The 22,084-nt window shown below is 40.7% G+C and overlaps 1 long non-coding RNA gene across 1 annotated transcript in view; it reads right to left on the bottom strand.

The window, feature by feature from the left end:
* The window catches only part of LOC126470657 (uncharacterized), a 433,459-nt gene that overhangs the window by 96,025 nt on the left and 315,350 nt on the right, over positions 1-22,084 (bottom strand). The gene's annotated exons all lie outside the window — the stretch shown is intronic.

Here is a 22,084-nt window from a genome sequence, read left to right as displayed (position 1 = left end):
CCTCCTCCCACTCATGCGGGAGGTACGGTGAAACGGATGTATAACGTTTAGACCAGCGCTATACATTGATATACTGCCACTCTAGCATGTTGAACCAAGAAAAAAATATGGCAAGGGAAGTTGACAGGAGCACATGAGAGGCTGCGCGGTGGTTTATTCTGCGTGAAATAAACAAGAGGAGCGCTTCCTGGCTGCACTTGGCGCGCTGTAATAACAGGTCAAGTAGCGCGCCGCCGCCTTGCCCTAGGTCAGGGCTGGGCCGGGACCTGGCAGCGCCGTCTGGCCATGTCTTATCAACGTCTATTCACAGTTTTCTTACTCCATTCACGTCCTGCTTTCACACGTCCGCACGTGTCCCAGTTCCTACAATTGCTTCATAGTGATCCACGTGCAATACGACAGCAAGGTGATAAGCGCACGACCTGACATTAAGCTTCTTATGTAAGAACATGCGTAGCAATACTGACCCTGCGACTTCTCTTAGACGATAGACTGAAGAAAGACAAGGCTGTTTTGATACACTACTGACCATTAAAATTGCTACACCAAGAAGAAATGCAGATGATAAACGGGTATTCATTGGACAAATATATTATACTAGGACTGACATGTGATTACATTTTCACGCAATTTGGGTGCATAGATCCTGAGAAATCAGTACCCAGAACAACTACCACTGGCCGTAATAACGGCCTTGATACGCCTCGGCATTGAGTCAAACAGAGCTTGGATGGCGTGTACAGGTACAGCTACCCATGCAGCTTCAACACGATACCACAGTTCATTAAGAGTAGTTACTGGCGTATTGTGACGAGCCAGTTGCTCGGCCACCATTGACCAGACGTTTTCAATTCGTGAGAGATCTGGAGAATGTGCTATAAACAGAACCTGGATTCATCCGAAAAAATGACGTTATGCCACTCGTACAACCAGGTTCGTCGTTGAGTACACCATCGCAGGCGCTCCTGTCTGTGATGCAACGTCAAGGGTAACCGCAGCCATGGTCTCCGAGCTGATAGTCCATGCTGCTGCTAACGTCGTCGAACTGTTCGTGCAGATGGTTGTTGTCTTGCAAACGTCCCCATCTGTTGACTCAGGGATCGAAACGTGGCTGCACGATCCGTTACAGCCATGCGGATAAGATGCCTGTCATCTCGACTGCTAGCAGTACGAGGCCGTTGGGATCCAGCACGGCGTTCCGTATTACCCTCCTGAACCCACAGATTCCATATTCTGCTAACAGTCATTGGATCTCGACCAACGCGATACGATAAACCGCAATCGCGATAGGCTACAATCCGACCTTCATAAACGTCGGAAACGTGATGGTACGCATTTCTCCTCCTTACACGAGGCATTGCAACAATGTTTCACCAGGCAAAGCCGGTCAATTGCTATTTGTGTATGAGAAATCGGTTGGAAACTTCCCTCATGTCAGCATGTTGTAGGTGTCGCCACCGGCGCCAACCTTGTGTGAATGCTCTGAAAAGCTAAACATTTGCATGTCACAGCATCTTCTTCTTATCGGTTAAATTTCGCGTCTGTCGCACGTCATCTTCGTGGTGTAGCAATTTTAATGGCCAGTAGTGTAGCATTTGTAGATGGAGAAACGGATTATTTACAATGTTGTCTGGAAAACCTACTTCGAAATTCTGAATGCAGCAGGGATAAACAACAGGAAGTGAAAGGCTATGGGACTGGATTTGCGATTTCCTGTCAGAGAGGTCACAGTTCGTAGTAATTGACGGAAAGTCATCCAGTGAAACAGAAGTGATTTCAGGCGTTCCACAAGGTAGTGTTATAGGCCTTTTGCTGTTCCTTATCTATATAAACGATTTGGGAGACAATTTGAGCAGCCGTCTTCGGTTCTTTGCAGATGACGCTGTCGTTTATCGACTAATAAAGTCATCAGAAGATCAAAACATACTGCAAAACGATTTAGAGAACATATCTGAATGGTGCGAAAAGTGGCAGTTGACCCTAAATAACGAAAAGTGTGAGGTCATCCACATGAGTGCTAAAAGGAACTCGTTAAACTTCGGTTACACGATAAATCAGTCTAATGTAAAAGCCGTAAATTCAACTAAATACCTAGGTATTACAATTACGAACAACTTAAATTGGAAAGAACACATAGAAAATGTTGTGGGGAAGGCTAACCAAAGGCTGCGTTTTATTGGCAGGACACTTAGAAAATGTAACAGACCTACTAAGGAGACTGCCTACACTACGCTTTTCCGTTCTCTTTTAGAATACCGCTGCGCGGTGTGGGATCCTTACCAGGTAGGACTGACGGAGTACATCGAAAAGTTCAAAGAAAGGCAGCACGTTTTGTATTATCTCGAAATATGTGAGAGAGTATCACAGAAATGATACAGGATTTGGGCTGGAAATCATTTTTTGTTGCGGCGGAATCTTCTCACGAAATTCCAATCACCAACTTTCTCCTCCGAATGCGAAAATATTTTGTTGACACCGACCTACATAGGACGGAGCGATGACCACGATAAAATAAGGGAAATCAGAGTTTGTACGGAAAGATATAGATGTTCATTCTTTCCGCGCGCTATGCGAGAGTGGAGTAATAGAGAATTGTGAAGCTGGTTCGATGAACCATCTGCCAGGCACTTAAATTTGATTTGCAGAGTATCCATGTAGAAGTAGATGTAGATGCAGCTTGTAAGGAAAACCAGACCGCAGTCACACGACACGAAAAGCATGCAAGGGAAGCAGTAGTAGAGAAAGGGGTGACAGAGGGTTGTAGCCTTTCCATAAAGTTATTGAGTCTGTGCATGGAGCAAGCAGTTAAGAATCAAAAATTTGGAAAGGAAATTTTAGTCCTGGGAGAAGACTTTAATACTTTAAAGTTTTCCGATGACATTGTATTTATTTCAGAGATGGAAAATACTTGGAAGAGTAGCTGAATGGAATAAATAGTATCTTGATAAGGGGTTACAAGATGAACATCAACAAAAGTGAAACAAAGGTAATGGAATGTACAAAATTAAGTCACATGATGTTGAGAGAAATAGGATACGAAATAGGCTACTAAAAATAGTAATGAGTTTAGTTATTTGTCCAGTAAAATAAGTAACAATGGGTGAGAGAGAGATGATATAAAATGCAGACTGGCAACAACGAGAAAAGCATTTCTGAGATATACATCTCTCGAAGGGGAATTACAGACAACATCGGATATACGAGTAGAATGAAATGTTAGGAACACTTTTCTGCAGTTATGTCACTGGAGTGTAACTTTGTACGGAAGCGAAACATAGACGACAAACAGTTCAAACAGGACGAAAACAGAGACTGCTGTTGAATGGTGCTACAAAAGAACGTTCAAGTGTGGACGGATAGTTCAGGTAACTAATCAGGAGATACTGAATCGAAATGGGGAGAAGAGAAATTTACGACACAACTTGACTAAAAGAAGGGATCGGTTGTTGGTACGTATCCTGATGAATCAAAGTTAGTTTGGCAGTGGAGAAGAGTGAGGGATGGGAGGGGTAAAAATTGTAGAGAGACCTAGGCTTGACTTCATTAATCAAGTTCACATAAGTGTAGGTTAAACTGATGACCGCAGCAGCAACAACAACATGTTGGTTTATACAGCGAATAACGGAAGTGTCAACTTGATCTGCGGAATAGTTTTGTTTATATGACTTTTTTGAAGTATTTAAAATGGAGAAACTAGAATTTCGAGCATTAATTCTCGGTTTTGTGTACTGTATTGCTAAAGGAAATTCATCAGACATAGCTGAGAGCTGTTAACGAGTCTGTTCCTCCACCTTTGTTAACACTAAAGCAAGCAGCGGCTGAATTTCAGTCCGGCTATAAATCTCTTGAAAGTTACCCACTTGAAAGACACCGTAAGTCTGCAGATGCAGATAAAAACACAGGAAAACTTCGCAGTGTGGCAGTTGCGGATATTCAAGTCAAAGGTGTATAAAACTACTTGCGCAGTACTTACATCAAAAGAAGAAATACAGAACGATTAGCGTGGGGAATTCAATGTGAAAAACGTTCTTACAATATATGGCATACATCAACTGAATTCTATCTAAAAGTAAATGTGAAAAAATATTTCTCAGAAGTATTAGAACCGTTTTAGAAAGGACTTTGTGTGCATGTTTGTAACGGTCCACCACTTTACGCCAAAAGAGACATTGCGCCGAAAGATGTGACTGAAGGAAGGTGACCGTGTACCACAAAAACTCGGTCGTCGATTTAATATAGGATGTGATTAACGTTTTCTAGGATGAAAAAAAGGGTTCTTCTGGTTGATTGCCTTGTAAATGGTAAAAATAACTGGCGAAGTCTATCGAACCAATGGAAGAATAAATACGGGAGGAGAGGAACGGATTGTAAAATAATACTATGTGTCATAAGGACATACATTCGCGCTTTGTTAATAGAAAAACGAAGGGATTTTTTAATAAGTTGCTGGAATCTACACTCATTTTACCAGATTTGGCCATTTCCAGCGTCCACCTATTCAACATATAAAGGAATACGCAGATGGAGAAGCCCAGTAAAGAGAATATAGCAACAGTAGATAAATAATTTTCAGATCTTCTAAAACAGTAGTTGAGTGATGAAATCTACTCACTTCAAAATTTTTTTTATAAAGTGCACTGAGTCATGTAATAAAAAAATATTTCAGCTCCATAAGCACTCTTACAGGGGCCTGTTGAAGAGTTTTCATTTTGTCGTCATATTTAAACATGTTGTTTATCACTTTTTTCCCTATAACGGAAACTATAGTGCATTTCTGTACTCGTCTTCCATCAAACTGCACTTAGCATTCATACCAAACCAACACTATATGTATCATACATATCTTCCTTACGCTCACTATTACTCTTCAGTTACTGGTACATAGGAAGTACGAGTATGCCCTGATGTTGGACAACTGATGGTATCTTTTCCATTTTCAGGTCGAATTGAAGATGCATTCTACACCTGTTGCGACGGCTGAAATAGTCGCCTGTCGCCTGCTACAACGTGCCATTAATCAGTCACGCTGAGGAATCCAGAGAAGTCACATCACTTATATAGCCCTCAAGATCAAAATATACGAGAAGTTCTTCGAGAACACTCTTCTTTGGCATTTTTTTTTTCACCAAACTTTCGATTACTTACTTCAATGGGTCATCTGATCTTACACCAATCCAGACAGTCAATTCCTCAATATAAATCTAAGGTAATCGTATTTGTTGAAGCTGCTCTTGTTTTTGTATTAGTTTCTTTTTCTTTAATCAGTTATTAGGAAACGTAAATTTAACGTAATCGTATATGAACTTTTACATTAGTATCTAGTACTGATAGGAGACTCAGTGTTATGTGTGATAAAATAATTTATATTTTGTTCTTTCTTCCCTTTTGAAATGAAATCAATGAACGGCAGTTTCGCCATATGTAAATTTAAGAAGTACTGTAACTGTGGTGAAGGGTTTTTAGAAGGACTAATAAAGCAAACAAAAATCAATATTCAATATCTCAGTCAACAGTCTTCTCGTATAGTTACGCTTTTCTTTCCGTTGCCATTAAAATACTGATCTACTCTTGGTGTGAATGTTACAAACAAGTACTTGAGAAAAGTACTCCAGACAAATACCACCTAAAAGAAGATCCGCGTGATGTGGTGCAGTGATTAAGGCTCTGTAGTTACATTGTCGAGGAGGAGGACACAAATATCAGTCCGGCTGGACAACTGTTGGCTTTCCATCGTTCCCCTAAATCGATAAAGGCGAATGCTGCGATCGTTACTTGGAAAAGACCACGACCGATTTCCTTCCCGATCCTCCTCCTCCTGAGTTTGTGCTCCGCCCCTTATGACGTTGTCATTCGTTGAAGCGCCAGAGAAACTGGTATAGGCATGCGTATTCAAATTGATTGATGAAAGGAGGAAGTACAAACATGTTCAGGGAAAATCAGGAATACAGAAATACAAGTCGCTGAGGAATTAAATAAATAGGAAGTGCAGGGAAGCTAAGACGAAATGGCTGCAGGATAAATGTGAAGACATCGAGAAAGATATGATTGTCGGAAGGACAGACTCAGCATACAGAAAAGTCAAAACAAACTTTGGTGACATTAAAAGCAACGGTGGTAACATTAAGAGTGCAACGGGAATTCCACTGTTAAATGCAGAGGAGAGAGCAGATAGGTGGAAAGAATACATTGAAAGCCTCTATGAGGGTGAAGATTTGTCTGATGTGATAGAGGAAGAAACAGGAGTCGATTTAGAAGAGATAGGGGATCCAGTATTAGAATCGGAATTTAAAAGAGCTTTGGAGGACTTACGGTTAAATAAGGCAGAAGGGATAGATAATATTCCATCAGAATTTCTAAAATCATTGGGGGAAGTGGCAACAAAACGACTATTCACGTTGGTGTGTAGAATATATGAGTCTGGCGATATACCATCTGACTTTCGTAAAAGCACCATCCACACAATTCCGAAGACGGCAAGAGCTGACAAGTGCGAGAATTATCGCACAATCAGCTTAACAGCTCATGCATCGAAGCTGCTTACAAGAATAATATACAGAAGAATGGAAAAGAAAATTGAGAATGCGCTAGGTGACGATCAGTTTGGCTTTAGGAAAAGTAAAGGGACGAGAGAGGCAATTCTGACGTTACGGCTAATAATGGAAGCAAGGCTAAAGAAAAATCAAGACACTTTCATAGGATTTGTCGACCTGGAAAAAGCGTTCGACAGTATAAAATGGTGCAAGCTGTTCGAGATTCTGAAAAAAGTAGGGGTAAGCTATAGGGAGAGACGGGTCATATACAATATGTACAACAACCAAGAGGGAATAATAAGAGTGGACGATCAAGAACGAAGTGCTCGTATTAAGAAGGGCGTAAGACAAGGCTGTAGCCTTTCGCCCCTACTCTTCAATCTGTACATCGAGGAAGCAATGATGGAAATAAAAGAAAGGTTCAGGAGTAGAATTAAAATACAAGGTGAAAGGATATCAATGATACGATTCGCTGATGACATTGCTATCCTGAGTGAAAGTGAAAAAGAATTAAATGATCTGCTGAACGGAATGAACAGTCTAATGAGTACACAGTATGGTTTGAGAGTAAATCGGAGAAAGACGAAGGTAATGAGAAGTAGTAGAAATGAGAACAGCGAGAAACTTAACATCAGGATTGATGGTCACGAAGTCAATGAAGTTAAGGAATTCTGCTACCTAGGCAGTAAAATAACCAATGACGGACGGAGCAAGGAGGACATCAAAAGCAGACTCGCTATGGCAGAAAAGGCATTTCTGGCTAAGAGAAGTCTACTAATATCAAATACCGGCCTTAATTTGGGGAAGAAATTTCTGAGGATGTAAGTCTGCAGTACAGCATTGTATGGTAGTGAAACATGGACTGTGGGAAAACCGGAACAGAAGAGAATCGAAGCATTTGAGATGTGGTGCTATAGACGAATGTTGAAAATTAGGTGGACTGATAAGGTAAGGAATGAGGAGGTTCTACGCAGAATCGGAGAGGAAAGGAATACGTGGAAAACACTGATAAGGAGAAGGGACAGGATGATAGGACATCTGCTAAGACATGAGGGAATGACTTCCATGGTACTAGAGGCAGCTGTAGAGGGCAAAAACTGTAGAGAAAGACAGAGATTGGAATACGTCAAGCAAATAATTGAGGACGTAGGTTGCAAGTGCTACTCTGAGATGAAGAGGTTAGCACAGGAAAGGAATTCGTGGCGGGCCGCATCAAACCAGTCAGTAGACTGACGAAAAAAAAAAAAAAAAAAAAAATCAAATTCAAATACGAAGATACATAAACAGGCAGAATACGGCGCTGCGGTCGAAAACACCTATATAAGACAACACATGTCTGGTACAGTTGCTAGAGCGGTTCCTGCTGCTACAAAGGCAAGTTATCAAGATGTAAGTGAGTTTGAACATAGTGTTACAGTGGGCGCACGTGCGATGGGACACAGCATCTGAAGTAGCGACGACGTAGGCATTATCCCGTATGACCATTTCACGAGTGTACCGTGAATATCGGGAATCCGGTAAAACATCAAATCTCCGACATCGCTGCTGCCGCTGAAAGGTCCTGCAAGAACGGGACCAACGACGACTGAAGAGAATCGTTCAACGTGACAGAAGTGCAAACTTTCCGCAGATTGCTGCAGATTTCACTGCTGAGCCATCAACAAGTGGCAGCGTGCAAACCATTCAACGAAACATCATCCATAATGGGTTTCGGAGCCGAAGGCTCACTCGTGTACCCTTCATGACTGCACTACACAAAGCTTTACGCCACGTCTGGGCCCGTTAACACCGACATTAGACTGTTGATGACTGGAGACATTTTTTTCCGGTCGGACGAGTCTCGTTTCAAATTGTATCGAGAGGATGGACGTATATGGGTATGGAGACAACTTCATGAATCCATGGACCGGCAGCATGGAACTGTTCAAGATGATGGAGGCGCGGTAATGGTGTGGAGCGTGTGCAGTTGGAATGGTATGGGACCCCTGATACGTCTAGATACGACTTTGACAGGAGACACAAACGTAAGCATTCTGTCTGATCACCTGTATCCATTCATGTCCGTTGTGCATTCTGATGGACTTGGGCAATTTCAGCAGGACAATGAGACATCCCACACGTCAGAGCTACAGAGCGGCTCCAGGAACACTCTTTTGAGCTTAAACACTTCCGCTGGCGACCAAATTCCCCAGACATGAATATTATTGACCATATCTGGGATGCCTTGCTTAGAAGTCAGTAGGTCTTGGCTGTTGGCTGTTCGTGAGCTTTAAAGCTATAACATTCAGTTCTGTTAATTGAATTGTTCCTATAGCGTAATGCGCAGCATGCTATCTTGCGAGACGAGACGGTGAGCCATACATGGATTGAATCAGCGCGCGGATTAATCACTGTGGACTGGTACACTCGTCAGCTGACAGTGGTTTTTAGGCTGTTTCCCACACTCGTTTAGCAAATGCTGAGCTGGTCCCAAATTTTACTTTAAGAAGAGTGTTACACACAAGCAGCTGAAGTACGATAACAAACAAAATAAAGCTCACACGATTCACTGACAGACGGCACATATGACTTCCCTCTCCTAGGTTAGCTTCAAGGCTGTCCCGTCCAGAAGGACAACCAGCTACAAAGTTAAATGATACAATAAAGTTTAATGAATCCTGAAAAACGGACCCTGTACAAGATGGAATAGACGTTAGGGAGAAGAAGAAAGAAAACTCATTTGGGTCAGTTGCAGAGAACCCAAAGAGTGTACGTCACATATTCATGATAAACATGTCAGAATAATAAAGACGACACTTTTCAGACGAAAAACACGGACAATTATTTAAAAAGCATTTTCTCCAAGGACAGATAAGGATATACATTGTTTTCAAACCCTGTAGAAGAGTGACTAAATTTCTACGAATAGACTGCGGACCTTTAGAATTATTGTTGCAGAGAACAGATCCTCTTTTAATCTAATTTTAATCATCAGAACCAATCCTCGTTATTCCACAATTTGCGATTAGTATTACAGTCATACAATGTATATGCATCCTTATCAACAGCAGGCAGAGATTCTTACAAGGCCGGCCGCGGTGGCCGAGAGGTTCTAGGCGCTTCAGTCCGGAACCGCGCGACTACTACGGTCGGAAGTTTGAATCCTGCCTCGGGTATGGATGTGTGTGATGTCCTTAGGTTAGTTAGGTTCAAGTAGTTCTAAGTTCTAGGGTACTGATGACCTCAGATGTTAAGTCCCACAGTGCTCAGAGCCATTTGAACCTTTTTTTTTTTTTTTTCTTACAAAGTATGTTGCTGTTCGCGATGTTCAGGCACTTTATTCTCATATTAACCTTTTCGTAGTTAGGTCTTCCAAAATGCTTTCTTTGCTGAAAAATGTTGTTTAATTACGTAACGTTCACAAATGCATTACCTATCCATAATTTTCATTCAGTTACAATTAAAATATGCGAACGATAATTTATTGCGGTGGCCGCGGTATAAAAGTTTGGTTATGCAATGTGTATCTTAACTGCTACTACACAGATCCTGCAGCGGAAGCAGCTGCAAAAGATATACTACAGCCTAAAGGGCTCGTTTTAGGTTTGTGTTACGTCGTCGCATGATAACACGGCTTACCGCGGTCCCTCTGATTTCTTGTGTACTTGCGCCAGCAACAGATATGGGACACTGGGTCTTGTATCCTATCCACTCACGTTGACTAAACAGTTTTATCGTGCGTTGTTAAGTGAAAACTGGCGAAAGTGTTAAATTTTAACATTGCTCCGATGGAAATGGAAATGAGCGTTTGACGTCATTGGCCAGGAGCCCCTTACGGGGCAGGTCCAGCCGCCTTGGTGTAGGTCTTATTACATTCGACACCACATTGGGTGACCCGCGCGCTGGATGGGGAAGAAATGATGATGAAGGCAAAACAACACCCAGTCCCTGAGCGGAGAAAATCCCCGACCCAGCCGGGAATCGAACCCGGGCCCGTAGGACGGCAATCCGTCACGCTGACCACTTTTTTTAAAATTATTATTCTTTGTTGATCTCGTTTTGTTCTATTTTGTTCGTTGTATATGGTCGGGGTGGACATCTCATGACACCCGTTCAGGTTGTTTGTTGAACCGTTCACTCAGTTTTTTTTTATTACATAGGATACCTAAGCCCTCTGATCGAACACGCTGAGCTACCGTGCCGGCGCCACTCAGCTATCGGGTCGGACATTGCTCCGATGGTCGATAGTGAGATGGAAAAAGAGAAAAACAGGCAGACGTTGTAGTGTGACACCATGGTCGTTTATGGGTATTCTTTTCATTCAAATATGGTGGGCAAAATAAGAATATGACAATGATTGGGACATTGATATATTGGTTCTTGTATGATGCTCCAGTACATGTAGAAAACATTGAAGTGTGGTCTCCAGTCATTGGTCATTCGTTTATACCCCCACTACAGAGGTTTCGGTACATAGAGAGAAAATTGTCCCGAGTGAGTGTAATTGAAAATCCTACAGTCTATGTCAGCACAATGGAGAAATTTGCCCTTGGGATCAGATGACTGCAAAGTGAGAAACTTGAAGAAACTTGCCGATGATGTCATCAGAGTTCCTGACTCTTGGGACATCCAGTTAAAAAAGAAAAACAGGCTGAAATCTCTTTCCAAATAGGAAAGCATTTCATAAGAAACTCTTCCTAATGAGATTCCGAAAGGGGTCCCACTGAAAAAAGGTAAAATTGCGGATGTCAAGCTGCTCCTAGCACTTCACTACGGAGACACATGGCTGAAGGGGGAAAAATTATCTATACTGAAGCTTTTGAGGAGCAGGATCTCATGGAAACAGGCGAAAATCTAAACAGTGAGGCTGAAGAGGTTGACTTTGAGCTTTTGAATGAGGACCATTCCCCAAACATTAAGTCTGAATTGAATGGTTAAGACTGACTAAGATTATAACTGTACCTTGTAATATTTCAAGTTTCATATTTTTATGTAAAGGTTTAAACCTCTTTAAGGATTTAAAACAAAACGACACTTCAGCATTATATTCATTTAAACTTCTCCATTTTGCATTATTTTTAAATACTACTCTCATCTACTGTACTTCCCAACTTAGCCAGATATGCACCTGAATTACTTTTTCTACTGGTTTTGCAACCAACTGCATTTACATCACAGCTGTCAATGCAGTTGCAAAAGCAGCTAACTCAACCATTCAGTTGCAAAATGGGCTAAACATAAGTTTATAAAAATAATAATTTATCAGTTAGTGTAAGATTTCAGAGACATTCATCATTAGGTGACTATGTTTTTCCTTTTTATTGAGGAAATAACTACCTTTGCAACACTGCTGTGAGAGTGAGGGTCATCTTTCTGCTTTTCCCCAAAATCTTTTAACACCGTCTTAACCGCATTTGAACCTAGCCTACCGTTTGTCAGTGGATGTAGCTGAACCTCATCTCATCAAAATTTGTTATAATTACATAGGCACAAAACCCTGAGTATCAAATAAGCTCAGAGATGCAGAGATCATTTTATAAAATGAAAAATAACCAAAAACCTGGAAGAAGACAGTTTTAGCTGTGACAAACTTATTTTTTGGAGCTGGTTTTGATTTTAAGCTACAGATTCTCATAACAGGTGCCTGTGAACTTATTCAAGAGCAATATGTCCACAACAATCCTTAAATCCCATTGACTGGAGTGGAATTGTCTTCAGTGATGAGTCCCGCTTCGAACTGATCCCTGATCTCCATCGAAGACGTGTCTGTAGACGCCCCGGACAGCCGTGGGAGACCAACATGACTGTCTTCCGTCATACGACCTGACAACTAGGAGTGATGGTCTGGGGTGCCATTTCTTTTCATAGCAGAACCTCTCTGGTTGTCATCCGCGGCACCTCTATAGCACAGCGGTACGTCGACGACACGCTTCACGCCATTTAGTTGCCCTTCATGGGAAGCCATCCTGGGTTTACATTTCAGCAAGATAATTCCCGCCCGCACATGGCGAGAGTTTCTACTGCTTTTCTTCGTGCTCACCAAACCCTACCTTGGCCAAAAACATCACGGGATCTATCGCAAATTGAGAACGTTTGGAGCATTATGGGCAGAGCCCTCCAACCATCTCGGTATCTTGACGATCTAACGCGCCAACTGGACACTAACAAAAATGGTTCAAATGGCTCTGAGCACTATGGAACTTAACATCTGAGGTCATCAGTCCCCTAGAACTTCGAACTACTTAAATCTAACTAACGTAAGGACATCACACACATCCATGCCCGAGCGGTCGCGCAGTTCCAGACTGAAGCGCCTAGAACCGCTCGGCCACAACGGCCGACAACTGGATACAATACGGCACGATAGCCCGCAGGACAACCAACAACTCTGTCAATCAATGTCAAGCCGAATAAAACCTTGCATAAAGACAAGAGGTGGAGAAAAGCATCACTGAATTATTCAATTTGTAAAGTTGTTTCTCTTGAATCATTCTATTTCTCTGAAACTGTAATCATTTCTCCCAGTCGGATAATTCCTTCGTGATGCGTCCTTTTTCTGAGTGTATTAGCTTCATTTTATACCTGATCAGTTTGAGATGAACTACAAGAATGGGGTTAAGAAACTGTACATCACGCCCGATGTAGCTGTTATGCCGAAGAATCTGAGAAACCATTTAATAATTTCCAACGATGTTATTCTTCCCAAACAAGTGACTGAAGACAATACTTTACCACTTCCAACTGTCTTCAATGAGCCCGTTGTAAAAAAGAGAAAAATTGAACATCGCATGGAATCTACGAGGAAATGTAATACGACCAGGCATTACGATAAAATGAAAATTGGTCCTACTTAAACACTTTGAAATCATAGTGTTCCAGCTGTAGTTAAGTACGCAGTAGAGCAACTAATATGTTAAGTTTCTGCTGCGACAACTGCATATTTCATAGACATAAATTTGCGATGGTTTAAATTTATGACAGGAGGAACAGAAAAACTACACTGTGTAAGACTGTTGAAGGCAAACACGATGATACTCTGTAGTTACCGACAAGTGTTATTACGCTGTCTGAAAGTCAAAAAATTCAGGAAACAAGATGTAGAAAACAGCATTAGTTGGATGACAACGACAACAGCAATTAACAATTAGAATTAACGTCTGGATGAAAAAGTTTCCACTGTGTTTTATTGTACAGGATTTCACAATTTGCCCTGGAAAACCTTTTCAGCATGGTCCAAGAAAATAATCCACACCCAGTTTCCCTCCGTTTTATGACAACTATGTGACTTATTACTGTGTCGCAGCACTTCCAACCAAGTCACCATGCAATGCAGTTTCCACATGTCTTATTTCCAAAAAATAAAAATCTGAGTTGCTTCTGAAGAATGAAGATACCATAAACGCATCATCAGCTTTTGGAAGGTTCCCACTATCAGCCTTCACAAAATTCCCTTCTATTACTATTTAAAGGTCGTAAATGCATTTTCCACCACAAAATAACTTTGCTGTTTGCAGAAAAATTACGGGAAAAGTCTAGTAACTTCGGCTAACACTCCTATAACAAACGTATAGCTTCGTCTTACTCCTAGCCTGTGATATCAAAAGCACTCCCGCCATTAACAGAGCGTTTTCGACCAAATATTGAAGTGTAATGATTTTTAAGCTTTAATTACATAAAACAACACATATTTTGTGAGTATATTGGACGAAAACGCTATTTGAATTCAGAATAACAACAAACAGTACAATGTTTTTAACGTACGAAAATAGCCTATTACCCTCTTGGCGACAATTCTCTGGAAACAATAGCTACCGTAAAATAGCTAGGACTAACCACCCGGAGTGATCTAAAGTCAAAAGATGACATAAAACAAATAATAGGTAAGGCAGATGCCAGGCTGAGATTCGTTAAATGAATCTTAAGAAACAGTACGAAAGCTTATAAAACGCTTGTTAAACCGATTCTTGTGAACTGCAGATCCGTTTGGTAGTCTTAACCAAGAAGGATTAATAGGAGAGATAGGAAGATTCAGGGAAGAGCGGCACATTTCATCACGGAATCGTTTACCTCGCGCTAGAGTGTTACCGAGGTGCTTAACAAAATCCAGTGGTAGATGTTACAATAGAGACCTTCCGTATCACTGAGAGCTCGAAAAATGACCACTTCGAGATAATCAGAGCAATTAGAGCTAATACGGACGTTTATCGACAGTCATTCTTGCCACGAGCCATTTACGAATGGAGTAGTGAAAAGGAGGTAGGAGGAGGGAGGGAGGGCGAGAGAGAGAGAGAGAGAGAGAGAGAGAGAGAGAGAGAGAGAGAGAGAGAGAGTAAGGTGGCTTGCGAAGTGTAGATGTATGGGGAGTGGACAAAAACATGGAAACAACAGAGACACATCACATTACCCAGTACTGTGTAGGAAAATCTTTTCCATTCAAAGCAACAGCCAGTCTTCTCGGAATCGATAAATACAGGTCTTTCATGGTTTTCAAGGGGATATTATGCCAATCTTCCTGCAGAATAGTGGACAATTCAGGTCACGGTGATGGAGATGTATAGTGATCAGGCACCCTTCTCTTCGAAGTAGACCACAAAGAGAAAGTAATATGAAGTTTGATGACTGTGGTGGGCAAGAGCGATGCGACAATTCGTCCTGGTGCTAACAAAACCAGTCCTGGACGATTCGAGCTGTGTGAACAGGGGCCCAGTCAAATGGCTCTGAGGACTATGGGACTTAACTTCTAAGGTCATCAGTCCCCTAGAACTTAGAAGTACTTAAACCTAACTAACTTAAGGACATCACACACATCCATGCCCGAGGCAGGATTCCAACCTGCGACCGTAGCGGTCACGCGGTTCCAGACTGTAGCGCCTAGAACCGCTTGGCCACCCCGGTCGGCCAGGGGTCCAGTCGTCTTAGAACACAGCACAATCGTTGGGGCACAAACATTGTACCATGGTATGGACCTGATCATCCAAAATGGTCTCATAATTCTTCGCAGTAATGCGACCTTGTAGAGCAACCATGGGACCCGTGGAATATTACGGTAAGGCTACTCAAATCATCAGTGAACCCCCGACATGTTTCACTTTTGGGATGTAAACTCGGCCAGAGTTTGAAAACAGTGTGCAAGACTCATCCGACCAAATGACATTCTCCCATTGCTCCATAGTCCAGGTTTTATGACTTCGGTACCACGTTTTCCTGTAACGGGAATTTGCATCGATGATGATTGGTTTTGGATTTCCAACTCACCCTGGAATTCCTTGCTTCTGGACCTGCCTTTCAGTTTCTCTGGTGCTGACAGGACTCGCGAGTGTGACAGTCAGTGTTGTAGTTACTTTTGCAGCTGGTGTCCTCCTATTTTTCGTCACAGGTCCCTTCAAAGAGCGTCCGTCACGATCCCTCAACACACACTTTCGTTGGAGTTGTGCTTTAGCGAATGATATTTTTCCGCATTCCGTATACGTGGCCGGCAGTTGTGGCCGAGCGGTTCTAGGCGCTTCAGTCTGGAACTGCGCTGCTACTACTGTCGCAGGTTCGAATCGTACCTCGGGCATGGATGTGTGTGATGTCCTTAGGTTAGTTAGGTTTAAGTAGTTTTAAGTCTAGGGGACTTATGACCTCAGATGTTAAGTCCCATAGTGCTTGGAGCCACTTTTGAACCCTATGTGTGGTATGAACCTTCGGCACGGTGCCTTTTGAAACACCGGACACTTCGGCTATCTTGGTTATGGAAGCACCCACCATTCGAGCACCAACAATCTGCCTACAGTCGAATTCACTTAGCTCTCACATAATGCATTCACATCTACACAGAAGACGGTTCTGTTCTGATTACGGCTGACCCTTGCAACGTATTGAGTGAGAACATTGCACAGGTGTCGTCCATGGTCAAATACAGCAGTGCAACCTACAAGCTTGTCTATCATCTTCATTTATGGTTAAATATGCATTTCTCACGTTGTTTCCATATTTTTGTCCAACTACTGTAGATGAGATGTAGAATCTTACATGTTACCGAGTGAGGAGCCGCAGTGGTTAGCTGGCTGAATTTGCATAGGAACGAGGCAGGATCAAATCCACCCACCTCTCCGCCATCTAAATTAAGGTATGCTGCGGTTCCCCATAGCGAACAAGTCACATGCCAGCAGGATTCCTGTTAAAAAGTACACGACCAATTTCCATCCCCTTGTTTGCCCTCTCCGAACTTAAACTCTGTCTCTAATGACGTCAGCCGGCCGTTGTGGCCGAGCGGTTATAGGCGCTTCAGTCTGGAACCGCGCTGCTGCTACTACGGTCGCAGGTTCGAACCCTGCCTCGGGCATGGATGTGTGTGATGTCCTTAGATTAGTTAGGTTTAAGCAGTTCTAAGTCTAGGGGACTGATGACCTCAGAAGTTAAGTCGCATAGTGCTCAGAGTCATTTTCTAATGACGTCATCGTTAACTAGTGTTTAAATTCTAACCTTTGCTCTTTGTGGTAAAACAGCATCAGTTAGGGTCTTAGAGTTTGGACAAATCTGAAATTAATTTCTTCATTTTCTCAAATTACTATCTCCCTACCTCCTCTCCCCCCTCTCCCACGTGATGAAATTGATGTGCGCCATCTGTTCAAGTCTCGAGCAAGTTCAAGTATGAGAACTTTTTCTAAATGTTAGCGTAGCGTATATCTGAGACGGGACGTGGATACCCGCTCCATATTTACCTTGCTGGATGTGGGGAACCGCAAGAAAACCATATCCAAACTGGCGAGCTACCCAGATCTCATCGTTAATTCGCAACGTGGATTAGATCGGAAGTAGGCTCGTCGTCCCGAATAGCGGAAGCGGTGCATTTACGGTCTCGGATATCCGGGTGGGTCAGATATGTTGTTTTTGCTTAAAGAAGTAGAACAGGTTCGTACAGTGTGTGCGATAGCTGTCTAGAAATAAGTTAACTGTTTATTAGTAGCTCAAGAAGAATCACGTTTAATTACAAAGGCAAGAAAATTGTATTAAAACGCAACACACGAAGTTGGCTTCGATGGTACTGTCATCCACTTATAAACACAATGCATGAATGTTATCGCTACTGTAGTGTCTCTAGTAAAGTCGAACAGTGAATTTTAATTATTAAGCTGGCGACTTTTCTATACAATACTTAATTGTGTACTAAAATTATCCTAGAATTCGAGTTTTCAGTTTTATGTAATGCGCTTAAAGTTCCGTTGCGTAAGAAAAGACAGCTGTTCTTAGAAAGTATTTGCATTGTATTACTCTTAATAGCGTTTCCATGTAGACATAGCATGAACTGACAGTTATTCGTTACATTTAAATCAGGCAAAACTTGTGGAGATATCTGGAAAATCATAAAATGAGCTAAACCAGTAGATGTTCTTCCGGATGAGGAGCATAAATTCATAGAAAAGAAGAACATTGCGTCGTGGTACTGCAGATATTAAAAGTATTTTTATTCCATATATACTCATTAATTATTAGTTGTTCACCTAGAAGACACCAGTGCCAATGTTAATGATGTCAATTTTCTAACAATATTCAATTGTATTGAGGGTAGAAGACTTGTATCACAAGATCTCTGTACTATTACTCTAAGATATTAAAGCAGTGTACGAATTTAACAGTTTCCCAGCTTAAATTAATGAACAAACATTAATAATGTGATTGTTCTAGTTACACTTAGATCCATGTTTTTATTTCTCTGTAAATTATATCAAAATGAGCCGAACTGAACCTCTAACTCAAAGTAATCGACTTTGTTGGATTCCGTCTTTCAATGAAGTCGTACTTCTAAACTTTCAGCAGTTTACAAGTAGCAAACTGATAGTGTATAATGAAGAAGCTACATTACGAATTAGTCTATGTTTAGTACAAAGAGACAATTAATGTAGAAAAAAGTACAATAAAACGATCTAATGTAAACACGGTAATAGTTCCCACATTGTTTGCCGGAACTTATCCTTCATAATACTAAAAATGTATTCATCACAATCGAATGTGTTATTACCAGCAGCTGCTCCACTACTTCGCATTTCTTAGTAAATAAAAAAATTACTTTAATTTTAAAAAGGTATAAACAACCTTCATCTCTTGAAGAACGATAAAATTGCCAAAGAGTCTTGAAATAAAATGTAGTTCTTGAAAAATATTCAAAAATGGATGTAAAGCGCATGACCTCCGACATTCGAGGGATATTGATAACGTACAAAAATAATTTTGCCCCTGCAAACAGTTTCCTTACAGGCTTCACATAAAGTTTTGATTGCCTCTCATTTCCTATTCTTTTTTTTTCTTTTTTTTTTAATTTCCTTAATTGGTTCCTCAAAAGATGACGAAACGACATAAAATTAAACATTTGTACCACCTTTTATATGATTAAAGGCTTACAACTTTTGGTGAAAACTGTAATAATTCATACGATGAAGTTTCTGGATGTTATTTGACTTCCTCAAAATGTCTGAGTAACGTGTTTCCACGATAACGTGCTGTAAAATGACAGTAGGTTACAATATGAAAATTCCACAAAACTGAAGTTGGAAACAAGAAGAAACAGTCTTTGACAACAATTTTTCTATGGAAAAATAAAACCAAAAACAAAAGATCCAAAAATTATAGCGATAATGCAAGTAGAAGAAAGGGGAAAGAAAGTTGGGGGGGGGGGGGGAGGGGGGGCATAGCTCCATGCTCATGATAATTGTCTTTCCTCATTACGTGAGAGCACCACTGGGATGAGAAACAAGTATGTATCGCGTAAGATACCAAACTAAGAAACAAATTTTCGGCCAGAGTATAAAATTTAATGCACGAGAAAAGCCACAAAGTAAGCAACAAATCTCGTGTTTCTTTCTTGGTCATTTAAATGGTGAATTATTTCGTGAAATGATTATTGTCATTACAGAAAGATCCAATGAATCGAATGACCCCTGAAATTATTTGAACCAGTCTCTAAAACTTTCCGATTTTTATGTTGGATTTCAAGAATGGAAGGAGAAACATGACTCCAAATTAGAAATAAATAAAACATTGTTGAATAACTGATGTATTTGCGACGAGATTTGTATTTGTAAGTGGAAGCTCAATAAATCATCTTTAAAGAGTGTTACAGCACTTTGAACCTAATATGAACTTGTGAAACTGCCGGCCGAAGTGGCCGTGCGGTTCTAGGCGCTGCAGTCTGGAACCGCGAGACCGCTACAGTCGCAGGTTCGAATCCTGCCTCGGGCATGGATGTGTGTGATGTCCTTAGGTTAGTTAGGTTTAACTAGTTCTAAGTTCTAGGGAACTAATGACCTCAGAAGTTGAGTCCTATAGTGCTCAGAGCCATTTGAACCAACTTGTGAATCTAATTTACGCTTCTATCGAACATTAAGGAAGACGAAAGTTGAGAAACTAGTGAGCTGAAAACGGCAATCAACGATTTAGAACATAAAATTGCATCTTGTCATCTTCGCAGTTTATTAAATATATAAAAATGTAGGAAAGTGGATAGTTTTCTTTCGTAAAAAAAAATCATTTTGTTGTTTGATATATGTCCACATAATTTTGGAACTTGAAATCTCATTGCTTTTATGTTCACTGATAACAATTTGTCGGTCAGATAATATTTCTGTGATAAATTTTTTTCACTTGTACACTTATTTTCGTTATTTACTGCCTTCTATATGCAGCATAAAATTTTCTAGGTTGAATTTATCTGGTACTGACAGATTATCATGATATTACATTATTTCTCTAGGAACTGCGCTGTTATTGTGAGCAAAGGAACCAGTGTCAATGCTGACCATGAAGATTCGAGACGACCAAGTGCATGCATCGCACTAACCTTTCTTCTTCGACTTCCTAAGACCAATTTTATGAATCATCCTCCTGCTGCCACAAGCATCTCATATTCACGTTTATTAAAACAATATCTTATCTTTGCAAACTGCAGATTATCAGTGCAATGAAAACGGCATTTTTTAAAAGTTAGATATATTATTATCCAGTGGGTTCACAAACGCGCTGTATTAAATAAAGTATACAGGAAACGTTTTATTCATTTTAATTAATATCTATTATGATCCACAAATGTGGCATCCACATAAACAGAGATAAAGCGTGTAAGCATACAGTGACTTGTTTAATTAGACAAACTATTGAGTGATACAGAGTCTGAATCACCACCAAAGAAGAAGCATATATAAAAGTAATACTTCTCCCATTTTACATGTTCGTTACATTTAGTCTACTTATAAGTTATTTGTGGCTTGAAATGAATTCTATTCAGGATATTTAAGAATGAAAAATAGTCTTCTTCATGCCGGAAAAACGAATAAACGAGCCTTATATGAACGTACGAGGTGGATGTACGTACTGTACATCACGTACAGTTACAGTACGGTCTCACAACCATTTTCTGCTGGCTCCCGCGACAGTTACGTAACAGTCCGTTAAATTAATCTTTTATTTGTAATAATTATACTGAGGGAACAACCGAAGAATTGCGTGGAACTGGTGACACATAAGTAACGGGTACTAGGCATGACGTATTACTGCTGCAGCCATGACTTGATTTTTTTTTGTAATGAAAAACTACATTCTATCGCAACTTTCTCTACAAACTAGTTGCTACATTTCTTAAGAGTTGTCATACTCGTTCTGAGCTCAACGTTAATCCACGAGATGAATAAACCATTTACATTAGATATAAGATTTATTTGTTTGCTTAACTTTCCATCGAAAATGCTATAAAGATATTCAGAGAAAAAAATATCTGAAGTTTAAGAGAACTGAATTCTCCTTCACTGGATAAGATTTGCAGATGATATTACCTTAACAGCTGGCAGTGAAAGCCATATTCATAATCTAATATCTCAGTTATCAGCAGTTATGAAGTAGCTTGAACTTCAAATTAATATTTTTTTCCGTTTCACCATTTTGTTGACAGGGAACCAGCAACTTTATTAAACTTCTTAAAGCGTTTATGAACGATTCCGTCAACAGTTGCAATATTTATATTAGGCGACTAATTTCAAATATTACAGGTTCATTCTAAAGCATGGCCTACTGAGGCTGTATTGACAGCGTCTAATCTTAGTAATAAAAATCAAAGTGGCAACACATGGTTTATAAATGTTTTCAGAATGAATATCACAGTCCACACTTGCTTTGTTAAGAGGCACTATCAGTGCAACCTCAGTAGGCCAGACTGGAAAATGAACCAGTAAGATTAGTAACTAGTCGCCCAACACATATACTTCAACTGTTGACAGAATAGTTCATAAACGATTTAAGAAAACTAGAAGTAACAGTCAACTAATGAAAATTATGATAGTAAGCAAATGAAAATGAGGAGGACAAATGGTTCAAATGGCTCTGAGCAGTATGGGACTTAGCTTCTGTGGTCATCATTCCCCTAGAACTTAGAAGTACTTAAACCCAACTAACCTAAGGACATCACACATATCCATGCCCGAAGCAGGACTCGAACCTGCGACCGTAGCGGTCGCGCGGGTACAGACTGTAGCGCGTAGAACCACTCGGCCTAGGGAGGACATCTGACATCCAATTTGAAGGAAATAAAACAGATAAAAGTTGAT

The sequence above is a fragment of the Schistocerca serialis genome, chromosome 3 (assembly GCF_023864345.2).
Source record: "Schistocerca serialis cubense isolate TAMUIC-IGC-003099 chromosome 3, iqSchSeri2.2, whole genome shotgun sequence".
NCBI classification, from domain to species: domain Eukaryota; kingdom Metazoa; phylum Arthropoda; class Insecta; order Orthoptera; family Acrididae; genus Schistocerca; species Schistocerca serialis.
Note: the sequence above shows the minus strand (reverse complement) of the source record. Positions and strands in the feature narration are given on the sequence as shown.